This window comes from Canis lupus, chromosome 5 (assembly GCF_003254725.2).
Source record: "Canis lupus dingo isolate Sandy chromosome 5, ASM325472v2, whole genome shotgun sequence".
In the NCBI taxonomy this organism is placed as follows: domain Eukaryota; kingdom Metazoa; phylum Chordata; class Mammalia; order Carnivora; family Canidae; genus Canis; species Canis lupus.
In genome coordinates, this window is record NC_064247.1 from 20,060,425 (window position 1) to 20,083,857 (window position 23,433).

The 23,433-nt window shown below is 41.6% G+C and overlaps 1 protein-coding gene and 1 long non-coding RNA gene across 17 annotated transcripts in view; one reads left to right on the forward strand and one right to left on the reverse strand.

Annotated features, from left to right (window-relative positions):
* NCAM1 (neural cell adhesion molecule 1) overlaps positions 1–23,433 on the reverse strand; it is a 297,000-nt gene that overhangs the window by 149,571 nt on the left and 123,996 nt on the right. The gene's annotated exons all lie outside the window — the stretch shown is intronic.
* Positions 453–18,539, forward strand: LOC118354887 (uncharacterized). Its single transcript, XR_004816262.2, has 4 exons — positions 453–629; positions 2,022–2,098; positions 6,203–6,324; positions 18,276–18,539. It is a non-coding gene; the product is annotated as an uncharacterized LOC118354887 (long non-coding RNA).

Here is a 23,433-nt window from a genome sequence, read left to right on the forward strand (position 1 = left end):
CCATGTAAATAAATGCAATGACTAGATAAAGCCTCAGCAGTCCTTCCTTTTCTCCTGCTGCTTAACTGTCTGCAGCTCGTTAGGGAGGTGGGGCTGTGTCTTCTACAGCTGTCTATCTCCTGGTTCCTAATGTGGATGGAGTTAGCCTTGGCACAATGCATCCTGTCTTAAAGCAGAAAGGAGAATGACCACGGCTAAACTGCTCTGAAATTCCACCACTGCAGAGCTCTGAAACTGTTCTATTTGTATCTGACTCCGGGGAAAAGATCAGTTAGATGGCTTGTTTGGGGCCTGGCACAAGTGGCTGGGATGACTTCATTCCAAACTCTGGGCTGTGATTCCACCTAAGAACAATAATTCTCCACAAAACCGCCTTCGAATCACATAAATGGCAACAGAAGTTTAATATTCAAGGTCTCCACTTTCTTCTTCACACACACTTAAACCTAAAAAGGGCAAGAGTTTGAAGCACTGACCATCCAAACACACACTGATTTAAGAGCAGACCGCTAGCCCTGTCTGAGCCTTGCAGCACGGGAGACCAGGTGACCAGCCGAGGATTCAAAAGGACCGACGTGGGTGACCAGTCTGCCTCCTGGATCACTGTCCATATTCCACGAGACCGTAAGGTCAGTTTCTGAGCCCTCCACCATCTGAAAGGGAGGCCACTCCAAGAGAGATCGATCTAAGCTGCATTGTGATTTCAAGAAAAAGACTCATGTCCAAGTAAAGTAGCAAGACTCGTTTCATTTAGCTCATAAAGCTTTGGAGAGTCAATTATTCATCCATGGTTGCTGCAACAAGCAACAGCAACCATAGACACCCTCCCATTTCCTGAGCGGTTCCACCGTCTCAAACCCTAGGTGGAACCTGCCAGCGCACACATACCCAATTCAGGACGTTCCAGGCAGCCCACAGATGGGATGTCCCTGCTGAGGAATCGCAACACAGGACATTCCAAAGAGGGAATGTGATCCTGTTTTAGGTTTCTTTTAAGGAAAACATATAAAAAAACATATAGAAAATTGTATACAAGAGAGAAAAAATTCAAATGAACAGTGACACGTTCCTACAGGGCAAGATGCTGGTGTCTTTCCTTACACTGGTTGGTCTATAGCAAGTGGTCAACAGGGGACTTCTGATTATCTAATTTAAAAAAAATTCTATGGGGATCCCTGGGTGGCGCAGCGGTTTGGCGCCTGCCTTTGGCCCAGGGCGCGATCCGGGAGACCCTGGATCGAATCCCACGTCGGGCTCCCGGTGCATGGAGCCTGCTTCTCCCTCTGCCTGTGTCTCTGCCCCTCTCTCTCTCTCTGTGTGTGACTATCATAAATAAATAAAAATTAAAAAAAAAATAAAAAAAAATAAAAAAATAAAAAAAATTCTATGGACATATCTAAAAAGAAACCAGAGGCTCAGGTCCCTTCTAAGAAACTATCATTGCACCAGGGGATGGCAATGTTAGATACAGAAGGATAGGAAGCACAGTAGCTAATCAAACCCTTTGAGAGTCTGTAAATTTTTTGAAAGATTTATTTGAGGAGAGGGGAGAAGGCACAAGAGGGAGGGGCAGAGGGAGAGGAAGAGAGAATCTGAAGTTGACTCTATGCTCAGTGTGGAGCCTAAGCCCGACATGGAGCCTGACGTGGGAATTGACCCAAATAGCAAGACCCTGAGATCATGACCTGAGCCGGGATCAGGAGTCGGATGCTTAAATGACTGCATCACCAAGGAACTCTAAACTCTTCGAGAGTCTAAAATGCTTTCCAAAGTTGGGAGATCCTGCATACGAAGAAGGTGGCTTCTGTTCTAATCCTACTTCTCTATGCTAGAAAGGCTTTCATAAAATCTGCAAGGGAGGGGAAGAGGCAGGGAGTGTGTGAACTCTCAGAGGGGAAAGAGAAGGCTGGCCACACAGAGTAAGACCCACGGAGAAGCTCTTGGAATGTCTGTGGAGAGCTTTTTCTCTATGTAATGGTGAACAATGAGCCTTGTCAATTTTTTCTTATTTTTCATTATAGGAAACGTTAAATGTCACAATACTTCAGGCATGTGGCGTGAATGGAAAACAGGATGGCACAGTGACTTCACGACAATGGTAAATCAAATGTTCTGTCTGGCAGGAAAAGTGTCATTAGCTTGCGAGGTGATCTAGCTGATGTCATTTTTGAAACAGAAGTAATATGTCTATCTGAATTTATGAGGAAAACAATCGATTTTATTTTCATCCATTTACTTTTAGAGGTCAGGAGGAAAATATTTATTGTACCTTTTAAAAGAAATAACATTCATTATACTCCCCCAAAAAGCAAGTTCCACATAGAGTAAATATTTCCACTGGCAAAACATAGAAGGCGGAAGGAAGTTCATTCTTTAAAAGTCAGTTTATGAAAGATGAACACCAGCCCCAAATGGAGCAGGAAGGTAAAAATAGCTGATCATTTCTGTTCACTCACACAGGTTGGTTCTGCTTTAGCTATATTTCCATGGCAAGGTCAAGGAAAATGTACTGAAAAGTAGACTCCTCAACAACCTGCTAAGGAGCAGGCTAGCCACAAACAGAGTGTCCCCAAAGAGGTTATCTAGGCAATTCACCGATTTTGCTATTTTTCAGTCCAAGCAACTGTTTTTGGGGAAAAAGAGGGTCTTTTCCACACAGGATACATTAACAGTAGAGCTTAGGAGCAAGATCTGCTATAAGAAAATTTGGATGAAAACCAATTTAAATAATCAGAAAGTTTATTCAAACAATCATGCTCATTGTTCATGATTATGATGAATTGTTATTGATGATAAAGGATACTTTTGATATATTTTTGAGTGAAAAATAGATTTTAAGACAGAGTGTGATCTGTTTTAAAGACATACTTTTATAATTAGGATGCATAAGAAAATGAGTGGAAGGATATGTAGCGAGGTGTTAATATTGGCTGTGTTTTCAGTCATGTTTACTAATGAATAATTTACATATGGTGAAATTTGCTATTTTTGTATACAGTTCTAGGAGTTTTGACAAAGGCATACAATCATATAACTGTCATCCCAATAAGGATATGGAACATTTTCATCTTTCCAGAACGTCCTTCTGTGTGTGTCCTTCTGTAGTCCATCCTTCTTCCCACCCCAGACCCTAGCCATCTATAATCTGCTGCCTTTCCCTTACTTATCACATTGCTTATTCTAGAAAACCATACAAATGGAATCATACAGTAGGTAGCCTTTTGAACCCTGGTGGGTTTTTTTTTCTACAATATGAGATTGTAGATGATGATTTCTTGATTCTTGCTATTTTGTTTTTCTCTGTTTCTTTTCTCTGTTTTCTAATTTTTCATTAAAAACAATTATTTTTCCAATTGAGGAAAATGAAAGTAAAAGTGATAACTGTGATAGACTTTATGATAAGTACATAAAGCCACTGAAAGCACCTGTGAAAACAGATTTGGTAGAAGATATCAAAAATGTGGAATTACCAAAAAGTTAACTTTGAGAGCCAACAGAGAATCAGCCAGAGCTCAGCAAAAATCCTACAGACTAGCTGTGTGATTTTGGGCAGTTTACTTATCACCTTTTAGCTTCAGTGTCAAAGTAGGGATTCAAATTGTGCCTCTCTCACAAAGCTGTAACAAGGACTAGATGAGACTGTGAATGTAGGCTACTGGCACTTGGTAATCTTTAGTACTAAAATTGCATTTATGATTTATCTGGCTATTATCACTATTATTACCATTAAGGAGACTTTGGGAGTGTTTCTATATGAAAGGACATTCTAAGCCCAGGAGATGAGCCAGAGCATAGAGAATGACAAGCAGGGGCACAGGGAAGGGAGCTGGGTCATAGGCTCAATATTTTATTTTATTTATTTTATTTTATTTTATTTATTTTATTTATTTTATTTTATTTTATTTTATTTTATTTTATTTTATTTTATTTTATTTTATTTATTTAGTTGAGAGAGAGAGAGAACACATGAGCGAGGGGAGGGGCAGAGGGAGAGAGAGAGAATTCTCAGTAGACTCCCCACTGAGCAGAGAGCTCGATGCAGGGCTCAATCCCAGAACTGAAGAGATCAGGACCTGAGCCGAAATGAGGGTGGGATACTTAACAGACTGAGCCACCCAGTCACCCCTCAATATTTTAAACCTTAAAACTAAATTCTAGATGTTTCACTTCAGAAAATGTAAAACCGCTGATTTTTCTAAACAAAGTTAATATCCTTATTTTATTATGACTTCTGAATGAATTCATCCACCTGTGATCTTCCATTCTTGAAATTTTAAAAGCAAAGGCTCATTATTCAAGGCACCTTGGAAAAATGCAATATTAATAGTAAAAGGCCAGCCACCCTTAGAACTTTAATTCATATTTATTTACTATTTAGAACCCAGGGATTATTCAGTGAACACATATATTTGTATCTGTCTGATTCTCCCTCCACCCCATATGAATGGCCCAAACCCTCTGACCTTCCTCTGTCCATTGCATGAGCTCAATTTAGGGAAGATAAAGATAGCTAATCATAATACAGTTAGTAGTCTGAACATGAACATGACATCTCAGATCACTGCACAATGAGACCAAGCAATTCTAGATGTTCATTTTTGTAAGGTTTTTAGTTGTCAGAGACTCTGGGGTGAGAATGAGTTCATAAAAACCAAATATGATCCACCTTTATCTTCCCAAGACTACAATGCATGCCAGGAAGTGAGTAAGTCTGTCTCTATTGGAAAGCTCCCAAATGTTTTGATTGAAATAGAACATCTCATTTAATTCTGATCCTTGGGATGAATTCCTAATTCATGAACTGATCTGGGCTTTTCGTAATAGATGGCAATTGAATTAAAAACATGTCTGCTGTCTCTGGCCAAATACACACATATATTAAAAGCAGAACTATTGGCTTCAAGCATCTTGGCCAAAAGACAACTATAATTACATTTCAGCTAAATTCATATACATAACATTCCTCTGTGTATGTCTCTTTGTGTGTGCCTGTGTGTGTCTGTACATAAAATGTTCATGGAATGTACATTATTGAGAAATCTCATAGGCCAAGGAATGACCCCCCTCCCCCACTAAGTCCAGGCCAACTCTATCAGATGCCTGTTTAACAACAGGAAATGGTTCTTTTGACTAGAAAACAGACCATCTCCCTATCCTACCTGTCACTCAAGACACAGCTCAAGTGCCACTTCTCCATCAAGCCCTTCCTAGTTTCCCTATGCCAGATGCAATAACCGCCTCCTTTCTACTTTGGATTATTTATATACACGTTTTCTCCTCACAACAAAACAAAAAGCTCCTTGAAAGCAGGGCCATAGGGATCCCTGGGTGGCGCAGCGGTTTAGCGCCTGCCTTTGGCCCGGGACGTGATCCTGGAGACCCAGGATCGAATCCCACGTCGGGCTCCCGGTGCATGGAGCCTGCGTCTCCCTCTGCCTATGTCTCTGCTTCTCTCTCTCTCTCTGTGTGACTATCATAAATAAAAAAAAAAAAAAAAAAAGAAAGCAGGGCCATGGATAATTCGTATTTGCATTCTCCCCTTCCCGTCAGTGCCTAGCACAGCACTTTGTACAAAACGGGCTCAATATAAATTTTCTGAATCAAATGAGTAATTTTGACACAATGATCAATGTTGGTTCTCATAAGATAAGTAATTGCTGAACAGTCCAGAAAATATGACATGGGAATACAGCTTTGATAGTACTGTAATTTCTAATTCCTGACAATTCCTGGCTCCTCTTTAAACCCTGTTAATATTTCAGTGGACATATCAGATTTGTCCATCCATGGATCTCTGGGCCCAATTCCAGTAACACAAAAACAATTTGAGTATTGAGGGGTTAAGAAGAGACTTTTTTGGATAGTAGAGAGTACTGGATTGGGATGTATGAGGGCATGAGGAAATGATTTATCTTCCATATGTAAGCAGGGTAACAAAGAACTTTTTACCCAAACTTATACACTAATCACAGGTAGCTTCAGTGTTTTAGTCAATTAAATGACCCACATAAGAGATGAGTCAAAAAAAAAAAAAAAAGAGAGAGAGAGAGAGAGAGAACGCATGTTTACCATCTTATCAAAATCAAGTAGGATGCTAGAGGGATAACTTTCTCCCCAAATACGATAAAACAATTATCCAGAAAGTCAGAGAGCTTGGAACAATATTGATCTCAGTCTGGCATCTCTCTATTCTTTTCCAAAGTGTCAAAAATTTAAAAGCCAGGGAACAAATATGGCATCTTACAGCATGAAGCTCAGAGAAAAGTAACATTCGATGACTACCTACCTGATGTGTGGCTTTGTTTGCCCTGTCTTCAGAACAAGGTGAGTTCCCATTTAGCCTATTTGACAGATGACAATACTGAGGCTCATGTTATTAAAAATTATGCATACACTAGAGTCCATAGAGCAGAAAACATTAAAGTCAGAGCTCACTTCCCAGAAGTTAATCTTTAAAGTCCGATATTAAAATTTGGAGATTTACAGACAACGTTGGTCAATTCATTTTCAATTGACTCAGATGAACACAACCCGTTTCCTCACTGCCAGAGTCTAGGGGGAGCTTATCTCCAAAGGGTTGTAGGATTTCCAGAAAATTCTGAATTTCACTAGGATTTCACAATAGTTTCTGAGCAAAGGACAATGCAGGTTTAAGAACACAAAAGTTAAAAAAAAAAAAAAAAGAACACAAAAGTTGCAGTTCATCTGCAGACTTCTACTGGGTTTTGCTCCCAGGATGGCTCCAGAGGACTCCATTTCCTGGACATGTGCCATTTGGTCAACATGACATGTGCAGCATCTCTAGGAGTGGTCTTTTCTTTCTTAAAGTTAAACCTCCATAGCATTTATTGAGTGCTTATTCAAAATTTTGGAGTTTTGCACATTTTATTCCAGTTAATTCTCACCACCTGATGAAATTTGAGCCCCTTGAGAACCCTCAACGACCATCCAGGGAGGTTAAGCTGCTGGGTTATGCACACACAGCTCTTAAGAGGTGGAACCAGAAAGGGAACTCAGATACTCCTAACTTCAAAGCCCAGGCTTTTTCAACTCTACCATAGAAACCACACTCCTCGCCAACCCTCAAGGATTTCTGCCTTCTGCACCTCAGAGCCCAGCTCCTTCTCAGGATTCGATCATTTTCTTAATGCTCCTCTTCATCATCAAATAATTCACCAAAATGAACTACAAGTTGTGAATACTCTTAAAAAAAAAAATCACTGAGTTAAACACACAGAATTCTGATTCCAGCTCAGTTACTTCGGGACCGGGAGGGAGAAAGCACGAGCCACTGCCACCACTCTGCCTGCCATCCTTACATTTTTCTCGGGACTGTTTTAGAAACAGATGGGCTAGTGACTGGAGTATTACCAGTTCCAATCTATGCAGCTGGAGCATCCCAGAATTGCAGAAATAGCAACCTTCTGAATAATTTTTCCTGCCACAAACAACTGCTGCTTCTGTTATAATAATCCCCTTCGCAGGCCCAGGGGCCATTCTTCCCATCCCAGAGCCATGGTTCAGTTTATTTTCAACCACAATGGTCTTTTGTATTTCAGCTAAGAAATGTTTCAAATATGTGGACCACCTGATCTTTGTTTTGTCTTTTCTAAGGCAGATATACCAGATAATAACATTTGGGTGCAAGGACATTTTATCTTCAGCTATCATAAAAAAAAAAATAGAAAGAAAAGAAAGAAATCTAAGATGGGAGGCAACTTAACTGTTGTTTTTTTCTTCTTTCTCATCAAAACGGGATCCTGTCTGTGGACAGCATCACGATGAACTGCCCAGGTTAGGACACCAACACTTAGGCTCCCAAAAGGCCAATTACGTACAAAGCACAAACCTTGATGGCCATATTTTAACCATGATGCCACGCAGCCAGAAGCATCCAGTTAAGATGTTAGTGCTATGAGGGGTAGGGGGAGGAAAAGCTGTATCTCTATTTTCTTTTTCATTTGAGGGTTTTGCAACCACAAACTACTCATCTGAACAAATGGGACCTGATGCTGTTTGGAAATAACTGAAATCACAGTACAGAATCATAAACTTGATTTGTCATCCATGGAATAAGACTTGGTTTTTCAGATAATCTTTCTCCCCCAGGGGCAGAGACTGTGCCAACTGATCAAATAAATGCATAAGTATATAACTGTTAAAACTATTAAAATTTTTTAAAAGTTATACAAACTGTGTAACTCTGAAGAATCTGGTTAGTTTTCCATGATGACAAAGTTATATAAACATATAATTTCTTTATTTTCAAATGCACTGTTTTTGGTTTTTAAGATTTTGTTTATCTATTTATGTGTGAGAGAGTGAGAGAGCATGAGCAGGGGGAGAAACAGAGGGAGAGACACAAGCAGACTCCATGCTCAGCACAGAGCCCGATGGAGGACTAAATCTCACAACCCTGTCGCGATCATGACATGAGCCGAAATCAAGAGTCATACTTAATTGACTTAATTGACTGAGCCACTCAGGCACCCCTAAATGCATCATTTTTATAAGTTTTATTGAGCTATAACTCACACCAAATAATTCAGCCTTTTAAAGTACAGTGATTTTTTTCAGTATATTCAAAGGATTGTGCACGTTTGAATCACCAGTATCTAATTTTAGAATATTTTCATCACCCCAAAACATACCAATTAGCAGTCACTCCCCCTAGCCCCTAGCAATCACTAATCAACTTCCTGCCTATTTAGCTTTGCCTTTTGTGGACATTTCTTATAAATGGAGTCACACGTGGTCTTCTGTGTCAGCTTCTTGCACTTAGCATCATGTTTTCAAGGCTTACCAGGTTTTAGCACATATCTGTACTTTATTCTTTTTTTTTTTAAAGATTTTATTTATTTATTCATGAGAGACACACACAGAGAGAGAGAGAGAGAGAGAGAGAGAGAGAGGCAGAGACACAGGCAGAGGGAGAAGCAGGCTCCATGCAGGGAGCCCGACGTGGGACTCAATCCTGGGTCTCCAGGATCACACCCTGGGCTGCAGGCGGTGCTAAACCGCTGAGCCACCGGGGCTGCCCTACTTTATTCTTTTTAATAGCCAAGTAATATTTCACTGTACGAACGTACACCTTTCTTTTATCCATTAATAAATTGATGGATACTTGGTTTGTTTCCACCTTTTCACTATTGTAAAGAAGGTTATGAATATTTTTCGTGTGGATATATGTCAAGTATCTAATTTTTAATGAAAGAAAGAAGTGTGAGTAATTTTATGCCAGTGAATGGAAAGGTTTTCAGAGGAAGAAGTGAGAGCAAGCTAGGTCGGAACAGCCTGAGGAAAGCTCATGTGGAAATGCAGCACATGGCCTGTCCCCAAAGGCCCTGTCCTGCCATACGGCAGCAAACAACAGCTGTGTCTCTGTGGGCTTCCCCGCGTGCTGTTGGGATCACCGTCCTCCAACCTCAACTGTACATAGCCACATACCCAAGGGTGATAAAACTTGCCCATCGCTGCCCCCCACCACCCCATGATCCTCAAAACCCATAGTCATTTCCTGGATTGTGAAGTGGAGCTAAACCTCCATGACATTCCTCTACAACAGATGCTGATGGAGACCAAAATGACCTAAAAAAGGTTTGCTCACTAATGACTGAAGCAAGTCAATAGGCAAATCAGATTTTTATTAACAGTTCTCTTCCACTATGATGCACTGCCTCATCCAAATGAAAAGAGCTCATTCAAATAAACAGATAAGTTAATAAAAGAGTAATTTAACCTACTTAGTTAAAATATTCCTACACAGTTTCAGGCTACTTTTGTTTCTGTGTTGATTAAATATCAAAGGCATTCTCCAAGTGTCTGAAGTACTAACCAAAGAAGGTATACATTAACTTCCTCACCCTCAAGTAAAATATTGCAGGACTCAAGTGCATAAGACTCAATTTATTCCACAACTAGAGGTTCAAAAGATCAGTAATTACGAAGCTATGTAGGACAAAGGGATGTTTTGCATCCTCCAAATTATCAGAGGTAGTTTGCTAACTAGTGCCTGTGGACAATGAGCAATGACCCCCAATTCGGCTTTGTTCTCATTAGAAAGGACTTCAACCAAGCTGAAAGGCAGCCGGGTCCAGTAATACCTCAGTCAAGCCCTGTTGTGTTTTCACAATTGGATCTGCATTTTTTTAAGGAATAATAATAAAAAAAAAAATAGACCAGTGTCACATGCAATACACTCATCACATCTTGGTCATTTCCCCCAGCAAAATTACAGCATCTGAATTTCTTATAATTAAAAAAAAAAAAAAAAGTCAAGAAGCATCCAATTCTATGCGCCTAAACTATTAAGCCTAAATTTTAGTGGGCAGTATAAATCACTACTGTCCTTCTCCCCACTCCTACAAACAAAAGAGGCTCACCCATCCCTCTTCCCATCCACCACAGGGAACAAAACAAAACAAAAACCTAGTGGGGCCTCCAGTCGTACCCACCATGGAAAGATCCTGGGGGCAGTGGTGGGTCTGCATTTAGAAAGCTGAAAAGAAAAGAGATCTGAAGGAGAGACACACAGGACAAAAGAAGTGTCTAACCCAGGGGTTAGCAAACTATGGTTCCTCGGCCAAATCTTTACCCACTGCCTCTTGGTAAAAGCCCTGAGCTACAGATAAATTCTACTGTAAAATTATATTTGAATTATTAGAAGAAAGTAAAAAATAAAATAGTGTTTAATACATGTGAAAATTACACAAAAAACCTGATTTCGGTGTCTATAAATAAAGTTTTATTGGAACATATTTCCAATTTACATTCATTCATTCATTTACATATTACATAAGGTTCTTCATGGGCTACAAAGGCTGAGTTGAGCTGCCCTAGCAGAGACCAGATGGCCTGCAAAGGCCATAACGAATTATGATTGAGCCTTTTATAGGAAAAGTTTGCAGACTCCTTGCCTAAACAAGCCGAAGCGTACATTCCATCCCAAATCTCTAAAATGGATCTCAAGAAAGAGAACAAGTTCTAAACCACCCATTGTCACCAGGTGGGTAGGTAGGCCGTGCATTTGCAGAGGGAGGCAGCTTAGATGAGATTCCTGTTCCACAGAAGCACAGAAAATCATTAGACACACCGACTCCACTGGGTTGAGAGTTTCTGCCGACAAACGACTTGTCTCTTTTTATAAATTTGTTTCAAGCAACACAGCTTATCAGTGAACACAAGAACACATTAGCGGCCCACAAATTAGCATTTAGTACAATTATCTACAAAAGGGACAAGGAATCCATTTACATTTCAAATCTTCTTCACTCCATTTAGCCTGAAACTTTTTTCAAGTAACAAACACATTCAGGAACACTAGATAACTACTTCTTATCAATTTGGACGCCATTTTAATCCACCCTTAATAATGCTGCTGTTGTGTGAAGGTGGAGGAAGGAAGCAACTAGGGAAACAGAATAACTAATGAAGAGAAATTGGAAGCCTGGCAAGCTCACTGACAATAGCCAGTGTTGTGATGTCAAAGTTTCATTAATTGGATGTGTTAATGAGCCACTCCCTATGTACTCACGTTTCCTTAGCTGGGTCCTGTCCTTATCAAAGAATGCAATGCTCTTTCTTTTGCCTAATTCAAAAATAACACGCAAAAAGAGGTCTGTGAGCAAATTCCATAATCTGAACATCAGCCACTTTTTTGTGTGTCTAATAATCAAGCAGATATGTTTCTGTTCTTCTGTGAGAATAAAGAAGCAACCAAAATGCAAGATTCTAAATGCTTTCAAATCCTGGAATGGGAATTAAAAGACTTTTAGTAGTTGACCTGGTCTTAAAGATTTTGCTCCACAAGTCTCAGCTGTACTCCTCACCTTCTCCGTGAAACTGCTAACATGTGGCTTGCCTTCCGTGGCTCATTTATGCACAATAGTAGCATGACGGTCTAATTTTTAATCAAAATTTGTTCGTGCTGCAACTCTCTGGTTCTTTTTTTAAATTTTTTTAATCATTCAAAGTAAATAAGTAAATACCAAGTTGCGAGAGGCACAGATGGCTGGGCAATCTATGGGAAGCCCAGATGGTCTATCAACATGCCCATGAGCCAGTCGTCCCGTTTGTGGCTTCCAATCGGATGATGGCTGGGATTAATATCACCTCCACAGTTTCCATGCCAGCTGAGGAGCATACAAGACTGGTGTTTGGGCCAGAAAAGATCTGACTAAAGGCATTCAAGGTCTCACCTTGCTGTCTGCAGTAAATGTGACTCCATGTTTCATATGAACTGAAAAGGCTGTTATAGGTGAACTGTGCTTCTAACACCACATGCATGCTTGTGTGTGGCGACATGCATGCCCAGGTGTGTTCTCATATGGATTCTAACCTCCAATTTTTCTTTTTTTTTTTTCAATTTTCCTTTATGACAATCCCTATCATATTTATAATTTATGTTTCAAGGGGAAAAAATTCTCTTGAAAAAAAATACAGAGGGAATACTATTCCTTAAGGAATATTCCCTAAGTCCTGAAGGAACTTTTTCACATGACTAAAAAAGCGCAATTATTATTTCCGACATTATACAATGGTAGAGTTTATTACAGTCTTCTGAACAAATAATGAGTTTGCAGAATTAGGAAATAACCACATTTCCCTTCATTTTTATCGGGTGCAAATCTATATTAACGGAAAATAAGAACAAACATCCCAGTGTTCTTAATCAATTTGTAGAAAGGACTAGCAGAACACCATGTAAATAGGCTAATGTGTGCAAACAGAAGAAAAATGCTTGGTGTTTGAAAATCAGATTACTCATGTTATAAAATAATACAAATTATTTAGGAAGCATATGCTGGGAAATAGCAAATCCATAATCCACAAGTTATATAACCCCTGGGCCTCAGTTTCCTAACAAGGAAAATGATGTCAAAGAGTAGACTATGGTCATGAAAATGAGTTAATTACACTACAGCGCCTGGCACGCTGTAAGTGTTTGAAGGTGTTAACTATTACTACTTCACTATTAACATTATTCCTCAAGTGTCAATCACATTTGTTTCCAAAGAACCTTACTTTTTTTGATACATAACAAGATAAGAAGAGGTCACTGACTGAGCATAAGTGTGAGCAAAACAATAGGGAAATTAATAAGCAAGTAATAGGGAAGAAAGAGGAGAAAGTATAACACCAGGATTTATAATGGAAGGGCAATACACCATGCAACCATCATTTAGAAGAGATCATAGAGGAACGTAGTTAAATATGGAAAGAAGTAGAGTATGAAACTAACCAAGGAAAATAATGATGCTATTAAAAACAAGGTCACACCTTTAGTGGTGCTAACGGCCAATGTGGGAATTGGAGCCATTATGGAAGAATCTACTGGCTCTTTTATATCTCATTTTAAAGCTTTTAATAATTATTCAAACTTCCTGGCACTACCACATAGTGGAAACCATAGGAACCCTGGGATGGTCACCAAGGAATATTCTAGAAGTAGGTAAGTGAGCCAACACAGAGCAACAGCAATTATATTGCACTATTTCCAGGTCAAAAGCAAACCTGGTAAATCTTATCTTAAATCTCCCAAGAAAGTGTAGGTTCACTCCTCCAGGTACAAAAAAAGCTGGATCCTACTAATTTGAATACCATCATGTTCCTTCTTGGAACAAAGGGAATAAGGCAGAAAAGAAGTACATGATCTCTTTTCACACATTCTCTTTTATTACCTGGAGGCAGGGTCAAAGACCCGGATGGGTAGTTCAGGAACATTCATAGGAAAACCAGATTAGAGTTGCCATGGCAACCCCCCAGGATGAGTCTAGAGATTGAAATGCCAGGAGAGGCACTGCTGGGTGGCTTCCACTGGGCACAAAAGGCAAAATTCGAAACTCTCAGCCTGTTAGGCTCTGGTTGATGAGAAGTTGGGATTCTTCCATGGACAGGACTTCAAATAACCTGTCTGTTCTCTAAAAATAAAAATCACTTCAAGCAAGCATCCTATAATCAGTCAGTGAACCCAGTGCTTTCACTCTTTGCTGATGTGGCCCTTGGCTTCTTCGGTTGTTCATTTTTTTCAACTCCTTTTGTCCTTTCTGGTTTGTTTGTTCATTCACATTGTTCTGTTAGTTGAAGAAGTTATTTTAAACACAATTAAAGTATTCTAGCTACCAGTCCAGGAAAGCATGCGGTGAATGTGACATGACCACAGTTATCAGCAGCCATGCAGTGGTGAATTCAAGAGACACAAATCAGATTGGAGTGCCCCACCCACTTCTTAGCAGGCGATGAATCTCTCACTTCACTCAATGCCCTCCCATCTTCAGTATGCTCTCTACTCCTCTCCTCCAGATTTCTTCAAGGTCTTCTTTATCCTCTCCTGATGGACTGTCCATGAGGTAGCATGATATCATAGTTAAGATCACAGACTCCAAAACCAAGCCATTTACGTTTGCCTTCAAGCTCCACTAAATAAGTGTGATCTTGGGAAAAGTAATGTCTCTGGGGCCTTGGTGTTCTTCCCTGCAAAATGGTAGGAAAATAATAGTGCCACCCTTCTAATGTTGTTTCAAGGATTAAATGAGTTTCTATCCATAAGGGGCTTGGAGGTATGCCTCACTGGCACTTAGCATTGTGTGACTATGCACCAGGAAAGGGAAGCAACTTCCATGATGGTAATTTGAAGCAAAGGTCCTGTTCAGTGGTTTTAATGACCTCCAAACCAGAAGGCTGTTTAATCTTGGTCTCCAACATCATCATTCTCCCTGTTCCTGTTTCCCAGGCCTAGCTGCCTGCCCAGCTTATATTCTCAAAGTCCTCATGAGCCCTTCAAACCCAACCAACTGGGACACCTGGGCGGCTCAGGAGTTGAGCGTCTGCCTTCAATTCAGGTCGAGATCCTGGGGTCCGGGATCCTTCCCGGAAGGAGCCTCCTTCTCCCACTGCCTGTGTCTCTGCCTCTCTCTCTGTTTCTCATGAATAAATAAAAAAATCTTCAAAGAAAACCCAAAAAAACAACCCAACCAACTAACTCAAATGGGAATACACTAGGTCCCTCTCATGCCAGAGCCTTTGTGCTCCTCCAGTTCTTCAAATAGCTGTCATTATTCTGGTCTCAGGCCACAGGTCACCTTCCCAATGAAGCCTCACCTGATCAGCCCATGTGGAAGGGCCTTCTTCATCCCTGCAAATGGTTCCCTATCTTAGTATCCTCTTGTAGTTTATTCACAGTTCTGATTGCTGTATCTGAGATGACCTTTCTCACTGATTTGTCTACTTATTGATACATGTCCTCTCTACTAGAATAAGGCTCAATGAGACCTGCCATCTTGTATTGCTCACTGCTACATCCCTGGAAGCTAGAACCATAGCTTGTGCTTAATACATGCCCAGTGTTGACAAAATGAATTTGTTGAATAAATTCCGTATCATAAATTTCATGACACTGCATAAATTTCAGAAATTTTCTCTCTCATATATTTGCTTAAGAAATACTTCCATCAATTATGTCTAAGACAAAAAGCCTTGGCACTTTTTAGAAGCTTTCAGCCATCTGAAATACTGAGGTATTTATTTCCTGAAACAGGAAATAAATGAAGTTTCTCGTTTTCTTTCTTGTACACTGAACACTTCTGCACTTAACTCAGAAGTTTACACAAGTTCAATTTAAATGCGCCTTGATGATAATTGTGATCCTACTGTGATTTTAGGTATTTATGTCAAAACAGATGTCCATAAATAACCAGTAAATTTATTTTGACATAAATGCCTCCTGTCCTTTAACAAACAACTCAATTGTTTTCACTAACAGCTATTCTAAAATGTGTTCTCAAAAAAAAAACAGCTACTAGCCTTAGGACAAAGAGTAAAAACAAGCCCAATTCATCCCTTAGCCAGTTTCAATAAATGACAAGTTGATATGCTAAGAGCTCCCAGTGAAACTGGCAGTAATCTGACAAGTACCCAGACCATTCAGCCAACAGGAGAAAATATTTGTTGACTCCTAATTTGATTACCACTCTTTATATTTGCTGGGTGACTTCATCCATTGTGGTTGAACTGAACAAATGTTTACTAAATTTCTACCTTGTGTCCCACCTTTCAGTTAAGTCCTGGACAGAATACAAATGGTAAGACACAGAACCTGCCCTCAGATGAGTTAATATTTGTACAGGTGCCTGGCACACAGTGGATGCCCAATAAAAGTATGTCGAATGCGCTAAAGCAGAAAATAACATTAGATAACAGCATTAGAAAGATTGACAACATGCCCTGGGGCTTGTGGGCTGAAGAAGGAGAAGGGACCTAAAAACCCAACTCTGCTGAAATCCCAACTCTGAGGCTTCCTAGCTGTATGATCTCCGCTTCATAACCCATTAAAAGCTCAATTTGATTCCATGAAAACTGGGGATTGCAAGTCCTACACCTTGCAGGATTTGCTCTTGGGGCATTAGATATGATATTTGTAAAGCACTGGGTTTGGCACAGGGCAGGGGCTCAACAAACGGCAAACAGGATCTGGCATGGAAGGGAGATGATGGGGAGTGGGCTGTGCTCTGAACCAAACCTTCAATGGGAGAGACTGATGACGCCTTCCAGGTAGACGATATGTTGTAAGCAGAACCTGGAGGAGAACCACGTGTGGCTTATCTGTCTGGAGGCAGTGAATCACTCTGTAGCCATGTTAGAATGGCCAAGATGGAAGACAGCAAAATGGAAGGTAAGACAGAGGCATGGGCTGAGGGCTCTGAACCCCAAACCCAGGACTTTGTAAATATGTGCGGCCAGTTAAACAGAGATCCTCTGAGAGTCTGGGGCTGGGAGTATACAAACTGCTAGAAAAATCAAACAACATGTTTAGAAATTCAGCAAAAGCACAGAGCTAGAAGGGAGGGCTGATCTGGTCCAATGGCCATATTTTTAGAGATCAGGAAGTTAATACTCAAAGTGCACAGGAAAGAGCTCAGAATCCCAGACAAGCTAATGCCTACCAGTTTCCAGACTGGAATCCCAGCCTCTTCACTGTTAACCTAGCACATTCCCACCAATGCCACCAAAATACGGGGTGTATATGCACCCAAACGCAGCATTTTATACATGTGTGTGCATACACACACAAAAATGTATCATGCTTATGTGAAAATACCCATCAGTGTAGATACTGGGGTGACAGGGAATGACTTTCTCTGGGGCAGAGAAGCAGACAGCTGCAGTAAGCTCTCCCAAGCCATCCACCCTCTTTCCAGAATGGGCACAATGTCTCCCTCCATCCTGGCTCCCCTTCCACTCTCAGACTTACTCAGCCCCACCCCCGCCCCCCACTGCCCTGCCAATCCCATCTCTTACAAACATTCATCAAAGTTACACTTTAAGGAAGCAAAGAGATAAAGCAAGAAAGTGAGGCTTCCTACAGGACAGGTCTAAGAAACTGATGCAAGGCAATGGCATGAAAACTAAAAAACAGGGCTCTGCTTTATAGTAAAAAGAGAGTATGAGACATACCAACCAAATGTAACATGTAAGCCTTGCTACCATCTTGACTTAAAGAAAAAAAAATACGGTAGTTGTAAGAAGAAAGATCCAAGATAGAGAAATGGGAATGAGGACTGAAGATTAGATGATACGTACGAACGACATGGTTAATGTCCCACGTGACAGGGACATGTCAATCTTTTTAGAGATGCCTACTAAAGTATGTAGAGGCATAATTACAAGATGTTTGAAATTTGCTTAAGGTACTTTGGGCCAGTAATGAGCGGAGGCAAAATCTTGATAATTGTTAAATCTGGATAATGGGTATGTGGCGGTTTGCTGTGCTATTCCACTCTGAGTATGTCTGAACTTTTCTTGCTAAAAAAAAAAAAAAAAAATCAAACCAAACAAACAAGAAACGCTTCATTACAGCTCCCCTTCAAACGCTGTCCCAGTCTCGTACTCCGCCGCCTGACCTCCCGGTTCATCCCATCGCACTTGAACACAGGACCCTTTCTGAGCCCTCGTCCCTTCTCACCCTCCTTCGTTTCTCTGAGTCTGCTCACCTGCATCCCTGGCTTCAGGAAGCACCCAAAACGGTCCCCATCATCCCGGCTCTGACGTCTGTTGACCCACCTACACATTCACCGGAGCACAACACACACTCCTGTGTGCACACTCATTGGATCGAACACACCAACCCCTTCTCTCTCTCACGAGAATCGTCCTCCTTTATCTTGCTTCCTAGGGAAGAGCCCCGCCACCAATCCCCCCTCTCCCGCCCCGATGTCAATTCCTCCCTGTCCGCATTCCCCACTTCTGACTGAGGACACGTTTCGTCAATTCTATTCCAGGAAGGCACCTCAGATTCATCCCCACCTCGTCACCCCACGGCCTGAGGCCCAGCTCAACTACGCAATCCTGCAGCAAGGGTCTGCTTCTCCCCCAGCCGGCAGGCATCCCCAAGCCAGGCCATCCTCCTCTCTGCTACCCTGTGCTCTTCCTGACGTCAGACTGGCCTTTGCCAGAGCTGCTTCCAGACCTCCCCTAACTGCCCACTCCTTCAGAGCCCGACCGGTCTGCATCTGAACTCCTGTGGTTCTAAGAGCAATAATCAGTATAATAAAAACACTGAATATTTACTCTGTCTCATGCATTCTACTAAGGTACTTCATTTGCATCGCTTTATTTAGGTTTTACAGAAGATTTTTTTAAATTTAAATTCAATTACAACAGATTAAAAAAAACAACTACTATTATCCATTCTACAGATAAAGAAACTGAGGCACAGACAGATAACAGTCATTTGCTCAGGGTCACACAGTAAGTAGCAAGGCACAGATTGTGAACCTAGATGGTCTAAGTTCTAAAGCACAGGGACCCTCCCAGAAGGCTAACCTAGCCAAGTCCCTAACATGAAGTTAGCATCCCTGAGACTCAGTTTTCTTCATCTGTAAAATGGGATTAGTAACATCTGCCTCATAAAATTGTTAGGATTCAGTGAAATAAGCACTCAAAAAAAAAAAAAAAAACCAACCAGCTTCTGCTATGAATTAGACTATTTCCAGTGTTTCTGAGAAGGGTTTTAGAGAATCTCAGCTTAGTGTGGGTCCCCTCACAGTTTCCCTGGTGTTTCAGGACTCCCTGGAAGAAGCCAGGGACTTATCACGGAGTCAGCCTGGGTGTGGCGGGCTCCCCATGTTAACAGAACCATATCCAGACCATCATTCATCATTTAACTGTGCTCAGCACTGACTGAGTGTCCTCCACCGTGCTGTGAGCACTATGTAAACTGGGTAAGATCCCTCATCTTAAATATCAGTCTGTGGGTAAGATAGACACAAACAAAAAAATTACATCATAGCCAGGTGAGTGCTCAATCAGAGGACAGTACCCAGAGGAAAGTGACGCTGGGAATGTAGTCATTAGCTTTGCCTGGGGGAAACCAGAGACAAGGCCCAAATCCATCATGAGCACTTAGCAAACGCTAATTTATGGTGGATCTGCTATACTGTTCTTCAAACACATTCCCTTTACAAAATTACTGAGTTTTGATAAGACCTCAGCTAAATATCAGAGTTTAGTTTCTTTCTGTGCTCAAGGTCATCAAGAAATCTTAACTGCAAAACCTCAAAGGTCCCATTTACTGAAAGCGACCTTGCATCTCAAAGAATATAAAATATATTTCATTTTTAAAAAAATGCTTATATTATTTAATAATTCAAAGACAGATATTATTTTCCTTTTATATGAAAATACTGTATAAAAACATAGCTATGGCTTTCTGCATATAAATATGATTTAATTTTAAAGACTCCCCCTCCACGGGGGCACCTGGGTGGCTAGTGCTTGAGTGTCTGCCTTTGGCTCAGGTCGTGATCCCCGGGGTCCTGGGATCAAGTCCCGCATTGGGCTCCCTGCGGGGAGCCTGTTTCTCCCTCTACCTGTGTCTCTGCCTCTCTCTCTGTGTCTTTCATGAATAAATAAATAAAATCTTTAATTAAAAAAAAAAGGTTTCCCTCCATGTTTCTCTTTATTTACAAAACGTACTTGACGTTCTTGTCCTTATGACTTAGAAAAGACTAGATCACAGCCAGTGGAGTTGGTCTGAAACAAAATCTATCTGCAGTCCCTTTATTCCAGTTCAAGTGGCCCAGACACCCTCACTGAGCCGCTGGTCGCCAGCCCATGGGCCCTGGGAGAGGCAGAGTCATTAGGGCTGAAAGAAGCCGTCCAGTGAACCGTGGGCCTGAGCTGCTCATGCCCAAAAGTGGGCCCCCAAGAATCTGTTGCCATAGGGGTGCAGGAGGTGAGAGCTCTGGCTCTCCCATGCGCATCTAGATCGCGGAAGCCCAGCCAATGAGAACCACTCCACGCTGTGACGATAAGGAAGGCGGAGGGGACCATGTGGGGGGGCTCTGAGGCTCAAGCAGCCCAGTGCGTGTGGCGATTCATCCATCACTGGATAGCTGAAGATACCAGAACACGATCTCCATCACCTCTAGGATGATGTTAGCAAACCTATCCGGCTGGCTTCTGTCGCTGATCAAAATGGTGCCAAGTGGTAGGACTCCTCTCCTGACTCTAGCATCCAAAGACATTTAGCCTTTCATGCCCTTGATGGTGTCCTCATTCAAACTACCCGACTGGTCCTCCACTAGCTACCGCCAAATGGTCAGCAGCTGAAGCATTAGTCTCTCTCTGTCATCCATCATCCCTCTTTGTTTCTGGAGCTGTTGCTTTCACTGCCTAAGGAGGGCTCTGTTTTTCTCTCTGTGTCTGAAGCAGCATGATAGTACTTATTTGCTATTGATTGCTTTATCTGTTAAGCCCCGCAAGGTAGCAGCAATTGCAGCAGCTTGCAGGTGTGTGTGTGTTGGGGGGTTATCCCCCGCCGAGCAGCACAGCACATGGCAGGTTCCCACTGGGCAGCAAGACTGTGGATGGGGGAGGACCCGTGGGAGAAGAGAATGACTTCACGGCCCATTGAGGTGGGGGGGGGGCATCCGGAGTGCTTCCACCCACCTGCAGGGTGTCCTTCACCATCGCCTGCTTGCTCCAGTCCGTCTGCTTCTTTGCTTTTAAGTAAAAGGCTGTGAAACATTCACTCCCGTCAGAAACGGAATGACTCTGTGTACCTGATTGTGTTGGGGAGATGCTGAGCGAGGGTGCCTCATTCCATAAAAGTCTGCCGCTAGCGTTCCTATCTAGAGAAAAGAGACTGGGCGTTTTTTTGACTTTCAAAGGGAAGCCTTCCAAAGACTTAAGAATAAAGAATCTCTCTCCAGCTGTGCACCATAAGACCATAAATCTAAGGCTGCAGAGCCTTTAGCACAGAGCTTCATGCATTACAGTTATAGGGTGGTAGGCAGGGACGAGGACCAGGACATAAACTCCGTTTGAGAATAAAAGGTGAAAATTTTTCTCCAGTTCTACTTGGTGCAATGAAAGAGCTCAGATTCCCCAAGGCCCATGGGGCATTTTTCTGTTTTTCTCTGAAACAAGCTTTCGCCAAGTGGGCCTTCTCCATGCTCAACTAGACGCCAGAAAGAAAAGCCACGAGGGGAGTGTGTGATCGGTTTCCCATCCTGCTCCAGACCCGCAGCTTGGACGAAGGGGCCTCCATCCAGAAGTCAAGGCTCCGTGTCCAGACACCAAATCACGGTAATCTGTGTGTTATGGAGGCTAGAGATCACTGGTATCTACAAAAACACAACTGGAGTGGACCAGCTACTAAGTATTCCGTATTTGTTATTCATTTATGTTGTCACTCATTAAGAAGCCAGGCTCCAAGGGCTCAAGAAAAATGGATAATAAAGAAACACTTAACCGGGTTGATTCTATTCATATTAGTCATTTTCTGTCGAGTAAGACTGCTGTTGGTTATAGCATTTAGCATGTTAGTACTAGTATCTTGGGGGAGCCTAGTTTGAGAAGCACCGCTGTGAACCTGCCAGTTCCTGCTGCTGAACAAAGAAGGGGATCCCTAGCAACAGTCACCAAGGCCTGTTACATAATCTCACTCCTTTCTTCCAGTAGCCAAGCGTAATGACTTATTTGTCTAAGATAAAAAGCATTTTTCCACCTAGACTGTTGTATTCTCACTTTATCCTCCCCTCCCAACAAATAGGCAGGTGGGGGACGGAGACGGTTAGACTTACTTGACTCTCCAAATACCTCCAACAGGTAACTACCTTTAGAATTTAAAGACCACAAATAGACTTTTATAGAGCTGTCATTGTATTTGGAAACTCAGTTCTGCCTGGATCTGAATCCCGATTCTGCTACTTGGTAGCAGTGTGTCACTGGGTATAAGAGTTTAATCTCCCCGTGCCTCAATTTCTTCACCTGTACAGTGAAATCAAAATAATAGCAATACCTGCTTCACAGGGTGGTAGTGGTGATCTGATCCCTGACAAAGCACTGGGCACTACATATATATATATATGTATATCCACATGTATATGCCATTCGTCTTTCCTTTGAGGGACAGTGTGGCATTCTTTTTTTTTTTTTAAGATTTATTTATTAATTTGAGAGAGAGATAATGAGTGGGCGGGCAGAGAGAATGTGAAGCAGACTCAATGCTAAGCACAGAGCCCCATGTGGGACTCAATCCAATGACCCTGAGATCACAACTCGAGCCCAAACCAAGAGTCGGATGCTTAACCAACTGAACCACTCAGGCATCCCCAGTGTGGCATCCTGGTTACAAACTGACTGGATTGAAACCACGTCTCTTCTACTTACTTGTGATATCTTGGGAAAGCCCATTTTTTCTTTGCCAAAATTTTCTTATCTGCAAAATGTAGAAAATCACAGCTCCTACCTCACAGCCACGCTGCTACGTTTAAATGAATTAATGTAAGGCATTCAAGACAGCATCTGGCAAATAATACATGCTTAATAAAAGTTAGCTACCAATGTCCACAAGCTGCAGCTATAAAAGTACCATCAAAGACAACCTGAGAATTGTGAGCTAGTTTCTCAAGAGGGAAAGATTGTTCCAGAAGGCTTTAGACAGAGGTAGAAATAAATTGTGCAATATCCCTATCAATATTTCTTTAATCAGAACTCAATTTCTTATTTCAAGGAAGAATTGCTGGAGGATACCAGAGGATACTGTTCTCTCTGCTTTCTCGCTTCTGTTTCTCTCCCTTTTGCACTTCTTTCTTCATCAGGTATTGGAAGGAGGTTCTACAGCCGGATGGCTTGGGTGTGAATCTTCCTCCCATCTTGTGTAATTGTGAGTGAGGCAAGTCACCTCATCTTTTAAAATCTTAGTTTACTTTCCTGTAAGTGGGGAATATAAGCCCACTTCCTGGGGCTGGTGGATTGAATGAGATATTGCCATGCATTGGAAAGAACCACAGCTCTAATTTTCATATTACATTATTTACAGTCCTATCAGGTTCAGATATGATCTTCTTGCTAAGTGATTATCTCCATCACCTCTCATACAGCTATGCCTTCTAACCTACTTCCTTCCCCTGTAACATTTGCATTTCAGAC